The sequence below is a fragment of the Pleurodeles waltl genome, chromosome 9, assembly GCF_031143425.1.
Source record: "Pleurodeles waltl isolate 20211129_DDA chromosome 9, aPleWal1.hap1.20221129, whole genome shotgun sequence".
In the NCBI taxonomy this organism is placed as follows: Eukaryota; Metazoa; Chordata; class Amphibia; order Caudata; family Salamandridae; genus Pleurodeles; species Pleurodeles waltl.
In genome coordinates, this window is record NC_090448.1 from 830,693,045 (window position 1) to 830,707,720 (window position 14,676).

Consider the following 14,676-nt stretch of genomic DNA (forward strand, 5'->3'; position numbering starts at 1 on the left):
CTGGCTGATTGGTCTTCTGCAGTGTTATGGAAAACAATCATGGTCTGAAATGGAGTGTGTTTTATAGTATGCTTTGAAGATGTTCACAATTTTTCAATATACAACAGCCATAGAACTATACTGAACAGGTCCTTTGACAGACTTCCGCCATCATGGGCCTGCCACTGAAACACCACCAGCATGATTGTGTGATATAACTAGGCTACCACAATCAAGACAGCAATGGAGAGCCTGCTCATCAGCATTGAAGTCAGCCACGTTGGTTGCAGGATGAATTTTGCGTGATGGAGTGCACTCCATCGTGGCGGTCTTCGGCTCATTCACAATACATTTAAATACGGCGGGCAGAAGACCGTCACCTTAATGGTCTTTTCAGGTCTGCACAAGATACAGCTTGGTGGTGCGACTGCCAAGATCTAACTCAGGCCCTTAGTCTTTTAGCCTCTGAAATAGTTGTATAATCGTTGCTCATTTTTATCTGATGACTATATGTACCTTTATGTTTTTTTTGTCTTGTTCCTACATATCCTACTTCTTTGTCTTATAGCTCATGTACTGAAGGTGCTTTGCCTTTCTTTCTCAGGTGTTACTCTGTCCTTTCCCCTATGGGGAATTTCATTTGTTTTTCTTTCCTTTTCCTTCAGCATATGTAGGCCTTTGTCCTAAGATGCCATATTTACGAGTATCCTGTACTCAGAGGTTGTACGCCTCCATCTTTCTCTATATTCTCTCCTCCATCTCTTCTTGTCCTCTTTTGACTCATCCTGTTACAAAAGTTTTTATATGCCTTGTATTTTCAATTAATCAGCAATTGTATAGCTTTTCTCCATTTAATTCAATTTAGAACAGTTACATGGAATGCTAAGGTTCTTAGAAACCCCATCAAATGTCAACATGTTTTAGCTCCTTAAGCTTGTTTGAGATGCCATTTAGCTTTTCTACAAAAAACACATCTCAAGGAAGTGGAGGCTGCCAAACTCAAGAAACAGTGGGTAGATGACATTTTCTCCTCCCCCTCCAAGACCAAGAAGAATGGCTTCATAATTCTGTTCCATAAGTCCCTACACCTTACTATACAATCGTAACATCACAATACAGAGGGTTGTTGCTTACTAGTTGCTCTCACAATTGATTATACTACTCTTATCATATTCAATTCACATGGTACGTCTCATCCAGATTCCAATTTTTGGAACAAACTTGCACACATTATTACTGAACATGCTTCAAACAACTTATTAGTGGGAAGGGACTTCAATCAAGATTTTGATCTCTTTCTGGATAGGCACACTAACTCACGCTTTGTTCCCCATGCCTCACATAAGGCCTTCAAAACTCTCATCTCTTAACATTCACTTTTTGATTCAGTTATAAAACCCTGGCCTATTAGAATATTAATTTTACTCCTCTACGCAACACTCCCAATCTTGATTAGATTATATTTACCTTAAGAAAAGTTTAATGCCACATGTAGTCAACTTGGATATTGGTTCCATATTAATCTCAGATCACGCTCCAGTGCTGGCTGATCTTGACATAAATTTCATTGGAACTAATAAATCCTCTTGGAGATTTAATAATTTGTTACTTTTAGACGCATCTTTCCTCAAATCTTATACCTCTTCCATTAATGAATACTTTCAGTTTAATGATAACGACAAAACTCCATTTAATTTTGTCTGAGAAGCCTTTAATTCAGCTTCAAGAGGATTCATAAACGGTTTTATCCACTCCAAGAAAAAAAAAAATCGACAGAAATCTGCTTCTACCTTGGCACATATACTATCTCCCAAACATAACTATTATACTAGCAGAAAAAACAAACTTGAATTGATGCCTTAGTCAATGCTAAGATTGAGTTCAACAAACTTATGGTTGAAAAGGTGTGCAGCACTCTTCTTAAAATCAATGGCAAGTATTATGGTTGCAATAACAGTGCTGGTTCACTCCTAGCTCTTTACTTAAAAAGTAGAAAGTAAAAATCAGCGATCAAATCAGTGGGAAATAACCATTTCTGCAGGGTCATCCCCAGACCTTTTTGCATTTTCCCTCCACTCTTTGCTGAATTTATTTTCTTGGCTCTAGGACTCTAGACACTTTACCACTGTGAACCATGTGTTCCCTGCTTCAAAACATGTCAAAATTGACTTTTCCACAACTGACATTTAATTTACTTGTAAGTCCCTAGTACATGCACTGTAGATGCCCAGGGCATGTACATCAAATGCTGCTAGTGGGCCAGAAGTGCTGATGGTGTACCAGCACTTTAAACATTTCTAAAGCCAGTCCCTGCAGAGCCTGTGTGTGCAGTTTTGAACTGCGATTTCAAACTGCCAAGTGCAACTACTTTCCAGGCCCAAACCTTTCTTTTCATTACATGTAAGCCACCCCTAGGGTAGGCCCTAGTTAACCCCTAGGTCAGGGTGCAGTGTATTTAAAAAGATAGACATGTACATTTCAGTTTAACATGTCCAGGTAGAGACAAACTTCTGAATTAGTTTTTCACTATTGCAGGGCCTATCTCACCCATAGGATAACATTGAGATTACCTTAAAACATCGTTTAAGTGTAACTCCCAGTTGGGAAAAGATAGAAATGTGGCAGTTGGTGTCTCTAGACTCATAATTTTAAATTACAATTCATGGTGAATTCATATTTTAAATTGTAAGTCTGAAAATGCCACTTGTATAAAGTTGGCATTTTCATACTTTGACCATTCTGTGCCTCTGCCTGCCTCTGAAAACACATCTGGGTTGAATGACAGCTGGGCTCTATGCATTGCCTCTAGGAAGCCAACCACAATGTGAGATTAGGTGTGACCTTACAGGCCTTAATGGGCCTTAATGGGCCATTAACTGGCTTGATGGGGTAAGGAGCTTAGCACTGCCTCACGTACACCTGACTAGACTTGCCCTGTCCACCCAAAATAGGGCTTACAACCCTGTATTGTTACTCAAGTCAGCTGGAGCCAGGACAGAGTAGGCAGGGCATCTGTTTATTCCAAAGGGCTGCCTCTGGAATTGTTTCCACCTTCCAAACCCATGGCACCAAAGTATAACTACTGGACCCCAAACCCACCAAAGCAGAACTCAACTGGAACCAAGGTCATTCTGCTAGGGAAAAAGAACTGCTGTGCTGCAAGGAGGAACTGCCATTCTGCAACTGCTCTGCTGTATTGGCCTTCTGCTTGCTGTTTGCTGTGCTGTAGGAGGGCTTGCCACTTTGCTACTTGCTTTGCTGTGTTGGCCTGCTGCTTCTTGCCTTCAGTAAAAAGGACTGGACTTATTCTCCACATCCTTGAAACCAAACCAAGATTCTCCAAGGGCTTGTGGGCTTGCCCCTGTTCTCCTGCAGTGTCAGAGACCTCAAAGACTGCCTTCCACTCACCTTTTATAGGACCTGGACACTGACATCTGTGAGTCTACCCTGCCAAGTGGTGCCACCTCAGCCCTGGACCCTTGGAAGTGGGCTTACGGTGTTCTGCCTTCTGTGGTTTTCATCAGAACTGCCACAAAGCAACGTGAAGCCGCACAAAGCAAGGTCACACAGATAGTGCACCAGAATTTAAGGTACTGTGTTCAGTGGGCCAAAGTGGGTCCCTGTAAGTGGCTTATGCTTCATCCTGGACTTGTGACTTTGTCTCAGTTCAGTGCGACCAGATAACCACCGTTGGCGCTTTGTCCTTCTATGTGTTATTTTCACCTAAATATTTAAAACTGCATATCTCAGGATCTACTTATTGGATCTTTGTTGTTTTGGTCTTAGTTTACTCAGATAAATATTCCCTATTTCTCTAAACTGGTGTTAAGTCTTTTCATGGTGTCTTTCACTAGGTTTCTGTATTTAAGTGTTGCACAAATACTTTACCTATTGCCTTCTAAGTTAAACTTGCCTGCTCTGTGCAAAGCTGCCAGGGGTTGAGCACAGGTTATTTTAAGGAATGTAACTGAATCACCCTGACTAGGATTGTAGACCCTACTTGGATGGGGTGCATAGCTCTGCCAACCAGAGATCCAATTTTTAACAAAATCCATCACTAATCAACACTGTGAAACGTCCTTCAGGGATCATGATATTGCAGTGTGCTTTGCTTGTTATTACAATGATTTGTATACCTCAGATAACATACCATCAGATAAGTCATTTAACACCTATATTTCTAGTCTTAAACCAAAAACATCACCACCTGTAGACCTATTATTATTAGAACAGCTACTTCACAGTGAAGAAATACATTCTACAGTTCAGTCCCTTCCAAACGTTAAAGCACCTGGCCCTGATGGCTTCACTGTGGAATTCTGTCTTCATTTTGCTCAGCTCCTTTTTCCAAGCTTTTAAATCTTTTTCCCCATTTCATTAATTGTAATTGTGCCTCTGGCTCCTTTGCAGAAGCTATTGTATGCTTAATTTCTTACAAGGATCGTGACTCGATCAATGCAAAAAATAATCTCTTTGATTAACACAGATTGCATGTTGTTTGGCCAAAGCACTAGCCCTTCACTTACTACCTCTATGCCTGACCTTATGGATGTTCATCAATCTGGTTTCATTCCTAATAGAAATGTTGCAGATAACTCAACCATTTTTTAAACATCATTAATAAAGCTCATAGGTTATAGGATTCCTGAGCAGCAGAATCTTTAAATGAGGAAACATCATTTGATATGGTTTATTAGAGTTTCTTAATGAAGGCCCTGCAATGGCATGATATTGGCCCAAAATTTCTTCAACTTAGCTATTCTTCTCCATATTCTTCAGTGTTGGTAAATGGTGTAAGTCCCCCCTACTTTCTTCTCCATAGAGAAATATGTCAATGGTGTCCCATGCCCCCTTTTTGTTTGTTCTGGCCTTGGAATATTTTCTTCTACAATTGAGAACTTCTGATGATTTTACTGGTTTACAAAATAATTCCTCCCACATTAAATTTACTGCTTATGTGGATGATATTCTAGTTATGTCACATCCCAATATCTCACTCCTTGCTTTTTTACAGGAACTTGTTCTATATTCTGCCGTATCGAGTTATAAACTAAATGTTGACAAAACAGAATTATTATCATTAAACAACTCCTGTTCTAAAACTATTTTTGAAGAAACAGGACATTCATGGAACTCTACCATTATCAAATGTCTAGGATTTGGTATGGGAACACTCATAATGGCACACTCAAATTTAATTCAGAGTCCTTATCAAACAATGTCCTGACTCCTTCTCAAAAGTCGTGTCCATTATATCTCTCCTCATGGGGTCTTCCAGATACCATCAAATTGATGCTTCTTCTGATTGTAAACTTCTATCTCCTGATCTTTTAGATATGTATTCTCAAAGATTTCTTTGGTTTAATTCCTAACATTCTTTCCAAATGTTTTTTGCATGGTAAGCCTGCTCAAATTTCTCTATCTAATGTTCCTGACTTTCTTTCTTATGACAGGGCCTCTGGCATCAATCAACAGCAAATCTAATTATCTACTTTGGCTGAGGTTCCACAGAAATGATGGTGCTCTCTGGAACAGGCCACAATTGAATGCTTTTCCCACAAACGCATTCTTTTTATGTCTAACCCTCTCAAATATTGGCTACCTAGCACTGTTGCTCATGCATGTGCACGTCAGAAACATTATTTTGATGTAACCCTTACCCCCACTGATCATTTTTTTAACAGCTTATTTTGTTTAACAATTTACTTGAAAAAAGGAAAGATATTATGTTGGAAGGAATAGCTGAATAAGGGCATTCTACTCCTTTACCAACTATGCAACTCAGAATTCCCAATTCCACTTTCTGAGCAATCTCACACTTTCAACCTTTCACCCCATATGCGCTCTTAGTATCACAAACTATCTAATCTGATTCAAAATACTATTATGCAGCATTTTTCTCCAGATACCTCTCATTCTAGCTCAACTTCTCACTCAATTGCAAACACGATTTACTTGAAAGTGGTTCACATCTATATGCTTATGATTCTGCATGTCCCAATTAGAGCTAAAACACACATTGATACACTTTGAAAGCAGATTTTAATTTATTCTGGCCAACATCTATCTGGGATAGATGATGAAGCAAAATACAATGCCCGCTCTGACAACCTCACTCAAACACTATGGCCCTCATTACAACCCTGGCGGTTGGTGATAAAGCGACAGTAATACCACCAACAGGCTGGCGGTAAAAAAAATGGAATCACGACCATGGCGCAAACCGCCAACACAGACAGCCACTTTAACATTCCAACTGCCACGGCGGTAGCAACAAACACTGCAGTGGTAACTGCCAACAGATAGGCAGAAGACAATGTACCGCCCACCACATTACAAGGCACCAATCCGCCAGCTTTTCCGGTGATGTACCAACACCATCAAAAGCACAGCGGAAACAGGACTTGGAACGGAAACCACTCACCTCCTGACACCCAACGAGGAACCGGGATGCCATGGAGCCCGAGTTACAGGTGTTACCAATGTTGGTTTACCTCCTCTTCTACCAGGAACATCAAAGACGGCAGTGACAACCACAGTGAGTACTGCATCTAGAACACAGGGGAGGAAAACAAGAGTGACACAAACACGCAACACCCCCACTCCCCACCCACAACAACATACACATAAACACATGCAGCAACATTACATTTACTCCCCGTAACCACCTGGAAGAACGCAAGGACCAAATGAAATGATTGTAACAAGTGTAATCATCGAAAATCCAGATACACCAACATAAATCGAAAAGATCAGTATATAAAAATATTTACAGCAAGTACACAAGTCCGGATACTGTTCCATTACATGTCCTTGGACCAGTGGTCCCAAAAAGCATGGGCGAAGCCCACACATGATACCTGCCTCAAAACGGAGAGAACACTGCTGGGGCATCAGGTCGAAAAAAATCAGGCACCTCAGGGGAAAAGGGAGGGGTGGCACCTCAGCCGGATGATGGGACAACGCCACTGCTCCACGAGGGGGCTCCATGCTCACTGCTTGCTCCTGGGGAGTGCAAAGCCACAGTCTCTCAAGTCTCTCAAGCGGGTGCACTGCCCACTGTTTGGTCCTGGGGAGTGCAAAACCACAGTCTCTCAAGTCTCTCAAGTGGGTGGTTTGCCCACTGCTTTATCCTGGGGATTGCAAAGCCACAATCTCTCAATTCTCTCAAGTGGGTGGTTTGCCCACTGCTTTATCCTGGGGAGTGCAAAGCCACAGTCTCCCAAGTCTCGCAAGTGGGTTGTTTGCCAATCCACTGGTCCTGGGGAGTGCAAGGCCACAGTCTCTCAAGTGGATGCTGTTCTCCACTGGTTCTGGAGGGGGCCTGGTGCCCAGGCTGCTTCATCCTGCCAAGGGCTGGGGTAGTGGATGCTGTTCTCCAATGGTTCTTGTAAGGGGCTTTGTGCCCAGAGTGCTTCATCCTGCCAAGGACTGGGGTAGTGGATGCTGTTCTCCACTGGTTCTGGAGGGGGCTTTGTGCCCAGAGTGCTTCATCCTACCAAGGATTGGGGAAGTGGATGGTGTTCTCCACTGGTTCTGGAGGGGACCTGGTGCCCAGAGTGCTTCATCCTGCCAAGGATTGGGGTAGTGGATGCTGTTCTCCACTGGTTCTGGAGGGGGCTTTGTGCCCAGAGTGCTTCATCCTGCCAAGGAAAGGGGTAGTGGATGCTGTTCTCCACTGGTTCTGGAGGGGGCTTTGTGCCCAGAGTGCTTCATCCTGCCAAGGATTAGGGTAGTGGATGGTGTTCTCCACTGGTTCTGGAGGGGGACTGTTGTCCAGAGTGCTTCATCCTGCCAAGGACTGGGGTAGTGGATGCTCTTCTCTACTGGTTCTGGAGGGGGCTTTGTGCCCAAAGTGCTTCAACCTGCCAAGGACTGGGGTAGTGAATGTTGTTCTCCACTGGTTCTGGAGGGGGCTTTGTGCCCAGAGTGCTGCACCTGGGGTATGGCAGTTCCCATTCCCTCTCTTGGGTGTCTGAGCCACAAGATTTTCTGGAAACAGGTAGCATGATACTCTATGGCGGCAGAGACACACTCCTCCCTGCGGCGACTTAGCCTGCCAACTGCTGGTACTGTCAGTGCTGGTTGTGGTGCCTCATGCAGTGTGTGCAGGGTCCAGGACGTCGCCTGCAGCCTCAGATGACTGCCCACTGGGGATGATGCTGATGTCGGCTGTGGTGGCACTGGCTGGGCACGTTGCGGGGCAGGTGGCGGTGGCTGCGGCGGTGGCTGCGGCAGAGATGCAGCAGGTGGTGCTTGTGTCAACACCTGTGGAGGGAGACAGCAGGACGACTCCTGCAGCCTCGGACGGCTGCCCACTGGGGATGATGCTGGGGTCTGTAGCAGAGGCAGCAGACATGAAGGTGGCGGTGCAGGTGGTGGTGCAGGTGGCGGTGGCCACTGCTGTACAGGTTGCTGTTCTGTCTTGCAGATCGGGTGACACCAGTCCCTCACTCGGAGGCTCCGTGCCCTGATCTGACTTCCCTTTGGCCTTGTGTCCCTTCCCCACCTCGGAAGTCGCTGCTGGGACCTTGGCACTGTCATCTTTTGTCTTGGAGGAGGCCTTGCTGGATGGTTGGTGCTGCTTTTCCCTATGGCATGTGGGCTCCTTCTTCACCTTGGCAGGTGGCGGAATAGGGTGATCCTTGGCCATACTAGGTGGAACACTGGCAGCCCTGATGGATGCCACCCGCGATGTTACTGGACTTGCAGGGACCACATTGCTGGAGGATTTTGTTTCTGAGGTGCTGGGCTGGGATCGGGACATCCTGGCCCTAGGGTAAGGACGGAGGGGGGGATGTATAGGGAAGAGGTCAATGTTAGCCAGGAAAAGTTTCTTTGACACACTGGGACGGGAATATGGAGGGGGTTTGGGAGTGGAGGAAGAGGTAGTGGTTGTAGGAGGTGTACATCTGCTGAGTTTGGGTGAGAGTGCATGGGCTGGAGGCTGTTGTGAGGTGGATGGCTGTTGAGTGGGTGTGTGCCTGCATTTGTGTACTTTGGGAGGAGGGCTCACAGACACACTGGGAGAGGACACAGGGGACGTGTGCATGATAGTGGGGTGGTGATTGCACATGAGTGGTGTGTGGTGATGGGTGTGCTGGTGGTGGAGGTAGTCGCTGAGGATGTAGTGCATGCAGGTGTGAGTGGAGACGAGACTGGGAGGGAGGTGGAGGTCATGGAGGAGGGGGACACAGTGGAGGCAGTGGATGTTGGTGTGTCTGCATGGGTATGGTGCTTGTGTGAGTGCCTGTGGGATGTGTGGTGCTTATGTTTGCCTGAGCCACTTTTGTTTGTTGATGAATGTGCATGCTGGTCTGATGGTGTGCTTGGGATAGGCTAAGGTAGAGGGGATTGGGTCTGGGTAGTGAAAGTTGGAGGGGGAGGCTGGACACAGGGACAATGGCTGCCATCGGTGCTGAGGCCAGAGCCTGAATTGCTCTCTGTTGGGCTGCCATGCCAGAATGAATGCCCTCCAGGTATACATTTGTTTGCTGCAAATGCCTCTCAACACCCTGGATGGCATTTAAAATGGTTGTCTGCCCAACAGTGAGGGATCTCAGGAGGTGAATAGCCTCCTCACTGAGGGCAGCAGGGCTGACTGGGGCAAGGCCTGAGGTGCCAGGGGTGAAGGAGATGCCCACCCTCTTGGGTGAGCGGGCACGGGAAACACGCTGAGGGGCTGCTGGGAGGGTGGTGATGGTAGGGGAGTGGCGGCTGTACCTGTTGTTGCGTTGGGCACAGAGGTGCCCACCTCCGCAAGGGAGCTCCCATCAGAGGAGGAGTCGCTGTCGCTGGTGTCTCTGTCGTGGAGCTCCCCTCGCCCTCCGTCCCACTGGTGCCTTCAGACTCTGTACATTCACCCTCCTGGGCCATGTGGGTTGCAGCTCCCTCCTGCTCCGGTGCCACTGCTCCTCTGCCAGATGATGCTAATGCACACAAGGACAGGGTGACAAAACAAAAAGAGGGGGAACGACAGAGGAGACACATGGTCAATGCCAGCAACAACACCACCGTTGGCGGACACAACACACAGGGAGCAGCCCTGTGCCCTAGGCCATGCACTAACTGTACTTGGGAAAATCACCTGCCCATGGGGGACTATGCCTAAGCCCATTTGATGCACACCTGGAACCCACAGGAGCCTGACTAGGTGCAAATGGCCACTACCAGTTTTAGGGTTTGGGTGCCACAGAGCCTGCCTAACAATGGACCTACCCTAGCAAGTTTGCCCTGGCCTAGGGGAACCCACAGCCCACTTCCCCCACCCAGACACCTCATACAGAGCACAGAGTCAGCTGAATGTGACTGTACTCACCCCCTTGTAGCTGCTGTGATGCCCTCATGCGTCCATCCAACTTAGGATATGCCACTGCCAGGATCCAGTACATCAGGGGATTCATGGTGCGACAGGCACCCCTTCCACATTGGAAGGCCATCCCCAGCTGGGCCTCTGCCGTCTTCTTGGTCCAGCGGCACAGGTCCTCCCATCTTTTGCGGCTGTGTGTGCTCCGTCTATGGTAGATCCCTAGGGTCCACACTTCCTTGATGATGGCATGCCAAATACCCTTCTTCTGGTGGGCGCTGACCTAGAGGAAAAGTGAAGTAAGAATGGATTTTACTCCCCGTCTGGTTTTTCTCATTCATTGGCCACAAATTCCCTCCCTGGCCCAGAAACACGTACACTGACCATCCTCACACGCTGACCTCAGCCCACCCACCCCCTGTATCTTCCATCCACCCCACTCCATACATTCATGTCCCATGCATCATGCTTACAGTGTACTCACCTGTTTGTCAGGAGGACTGTAGAGAAGCGTGTACTGGGGGAGGACCCCAGCCACCAGGTTGTAGGTTGTCCAACTCCTCCGCGGTGAAGGCAGGGGCCATTTCCCCATACACTGTAGCCATTGTCGCTTCCAGACTCAGGTAACAGCAGCACTTGCAGTGTAGGTCCTCTCCTCTTGAAGGTGAGGCATCAAGTGAGTGAACAGTTAGAAAATGGCGGTTACGCCCGCTGCGGTGAGTACCGTCACCGCCGGCGTACATCGTCATTGGCTCCTGGATCCCATAGGGCCCAATGATAACCAATGCCGAATTGCGCCGTGGTCTTCGTCCGCCTACTGCGACGCTGCGCAACGCCAGCGCTGTTACCTCATTTCCCCTTGTCCCTTCTTACAGGTCAGGCAGCTGCCATTTCAGGGGGCCACATGGCAGGGCTACTAACTGCGTCACAGCACTTTTGGGCAGGAATACGGACAGACAGCGCCACACACCAATTACATCACAATTGTTCAAAACACCCTTGTGCAAGCTATGTGGTGTATGACCCTCTGATCACCCTTCTCCTCCATAGGGCACATCCGCTGGGGCAGATGATGAGATGGTGTCATCCTCCAGTATACAGACCCCTGGTGGACCTGTCGACAATGGAAGATAGACACATCATTATCACCTACAGACTTGATCGTGCCACAGACCATGAACTGTGTGCCCAATTGGAGCTAGACCTGATGTCAGCTATCCGCCATCCCACAGGAACCCCCCCTCTAGTGCAGGTCCTGTCAGTACTCCATTTCCTTGCCAGTGGGTCCTTTCAAACAACAGTGGCCATGGCATCAGGGATGTCACAGCCAAGGTTCTCTAATGTGTTGTCCAGAGTGTTGTCTGCCCTGCTCAAACACATACGCAGCTACCTCGTTTTCCCTCATGTGGAGGATTTGCCCATAGTGAAAGGTGACTTCTATCCCCTGGGACATATCCCCAACATCATTGGTGCCATTGATGGTACACATGTGGCATTTGTCCCACCCCGCAGGAATGAACAGGTGTACAGAAACCTCAAAAGCTACCATTCCATGAATGTGCAGATTGTGTGTTTAGCAGACCAGTACATTTCCCATGTGCATGCCAAGTATCCTGGCTCAGTGCATGACGCTTACATTCTGAGGAATAGCAGCATCCCTTACTTGATGGGCAACTCCAGAGGCACTGTGTGTGGCTAGTAGGTGAGCCCAAGGTCCCAACACAGTTTCAATAGGTGTCTGGGTATGGGAGAGTCCCTAAGGGTTGGTGTGTGTCTAACAGTTGTCCCTCAATATTTGCAGGTGACTCTGGGTACCCCAACCTGTCATGGCTACTGACCCCAGTGAGGAATCCCAGGACAAGGGCAGAGGAACGCTACAATGAGGTACATGGGCAAACTAGGAGGATAATAGAGCGGACTTTCGGTCTCCTGAAGGACAGGTTCTGGTGCCTCCATCTAACAGGTGGCTCCTGTATGTTCCACAACCTGGCTATGCGATGCCAGGTGCCTTTTTTGCAGGAGGATGGGCCTTATGTTGGTCTTGTGGCAGCTGTGGAGCCTGTGGACAGTGATAAAGAAGAGGCAGAAGAAGAAGATATAGACAACCGAAACACATCATTATGCAATACTTCCAGTGAGAAGGGCACTGTTCCTCTCACATCATACTACTGTAGGACATTGCTTTATTCTGCCTTTTTACCTCGGTGTATGGACTGTGACAGTTCACTTTGGCTTTCCATTTCACAGATCTGGGTACCACTTTCTGCCTTCTGCTATGTTTACTGCTGCCCAACAACTGTCGAACATTGGTGTGTGAATATGAACATTGATATTGCTATTTGTCAGAGAGTTTGTAATAACACACTTGTGAAAGTACAGACTGATTCCAGAACGTTTTGTGATTCAAGGGTGTTTATTTAAGTGCTATTCAGTGGAGGGGTATGTGCAATGGGCTGGGGTGATGGTGGAGGAATGTCCATGGTGGATTCCAGTTTATTGGTATCACAGGTGCATTGTCTAAGGGGGCATAGGAGGTGGAGTAAAGGCAGTTCAAGGTTGACAGGGTGACATAGTGGGACAGAAGGGTGACAATCAGGAGAGTCTTATCTCCTGGCGGGGTCTTGGCAATGTTCTCTGTCTTGTGCCTGGATCTCAGGTACCGTTTGCAGGGTGGTTCTCCTTCTGCAGGTGGTGGGGTGCTGGTGGCCTGTTGGTCCTGTGGCGGGACCTCCTGTCCACTAGCGCTGGCGGACTTGGAGGGCTGTTCATCGTTCAGGCTAGTGTCAGGGGCCCGTTGGTGTGCAACTGTCTCCCTCATGGTGTTGGCCATGTCTGGCAGCACCCCTGCAATGGTGACCAGGGTGATGTTAATGGACTTCAAGTCCTCCATGATCCCCATGTACTGTTCCTCTTGCAGCCGCTGAGTCTCATGCAACTTGGCCAGTACCGTGCCTATGGTCTCCTGGGAATGATGGAATGCTCCCATGATGTTGTAGAGTGCCTTGTGGAGAGTGGGTTCCCTGGGCCTGTCCTCCTCCTGCTGTACAGCAGTCTTCCCAGCTTCCCTGTTATCCTGTGCCTCTGTCCCCTGAACCATGTGCCCACTGCCACTGACCCCAGGTCCTTGATTGTCTTGGGTTAGTGGGGTTGCCTGGGTCCCTGTAGTGTTGGACACACTGCTGATTGACGTGCCCTGGGGACAGAGGGATGGGCCCGCTGGGTAGATGCTATGGTGGTGTTTCCTGAGGGGGGAGGTTCAGTGGTAGTTTGGGAATGTGGCAGGGGAACCGACTGTCACGAGTCCCTGATGGGCCAGGCTGGTCATCTTGATCCAGGCGTGCAGAGCTGCTGTCGTCACTGTGGGCCTCTTCTGTGGGGGGACTCGATATGGCTGGCACCTCATGTCCGGTGACATTGGGTAGGGGTCCTGTTGGGGTGTAAATGCATAGTTATTGTATCTGTGTACCATCTTGTGCAATGGGTGAGTTACCCTCTACTCCTGTGCTTGCATTATTGGCTTGGCCCTTTTGTGATTGGTGATTTTGTGGCCTGGGTGAGTCTCTATACTGGACATGCTTACGTGATGGGTGTCCATGCATTGGTGTTACATGCAGGGCTCGGTATTGGGATGTGTGGGTTGTGATAGTCGGGTATTTGTGGGGTTTTGGGGTGATGGGTGTGAGGGTAGGGGTAGGAGTTTGTGATGGCATGCAGGTAGGGTGGGGGGATAAAGTAGTAAAGATTTGACTTACCAGAGTCCAGTCCTCCTGCTACTCCTGCAAGGCCCTCAGGATGCATGATTGCCAAGACTTGCTCCTCCCATGTTGTTAGTTGAGGGGGAGGAGGGGGGGTCCACCGCCAGTCCTCTGTACAGCTACCTGGTGTCTGGATACTGCGTTGACCCTGTAGACAATTCTCTGCCATAGCTCCATCTTCCTTGCAATGGACATCTGCTGCACCTGTGATCCGAATAGCTTTGGCTCTACCCGGATGATTTCCTCCACCATGACCCTGAGCTCCTCCTCAGAAAACCTGGGGTGTCTTTGAGGTGCCATAATGTGGTGTGAGTGATGTGTGAGGTGATGTTTGTTGTGCTGTGTGATGTGTTGTGTTGGTGTGTGTTCTTTAAGGTGCGTGGATCTTGTATGAGTGATGGTGTTGTGTGCCGGTGGATGCTGGTGTTGTGTTTGCTATTCTCTCTCTCTGTGCTTCTTACAAAAATGTAGTTGTAAGGGGTTGTGGGTAATGTGGGTGGGTGTTTTATAGTGGTGTGAGTGTGATGTGTGTATGTGTATCAGGTGTGTGTATTTTGATTTGTCCAACGTGGTTGTGTTTTGTAAATGTGTGTGTATTTTGAGCGCGGCGGTGTGTATGCCAATGGTTTACCGCGG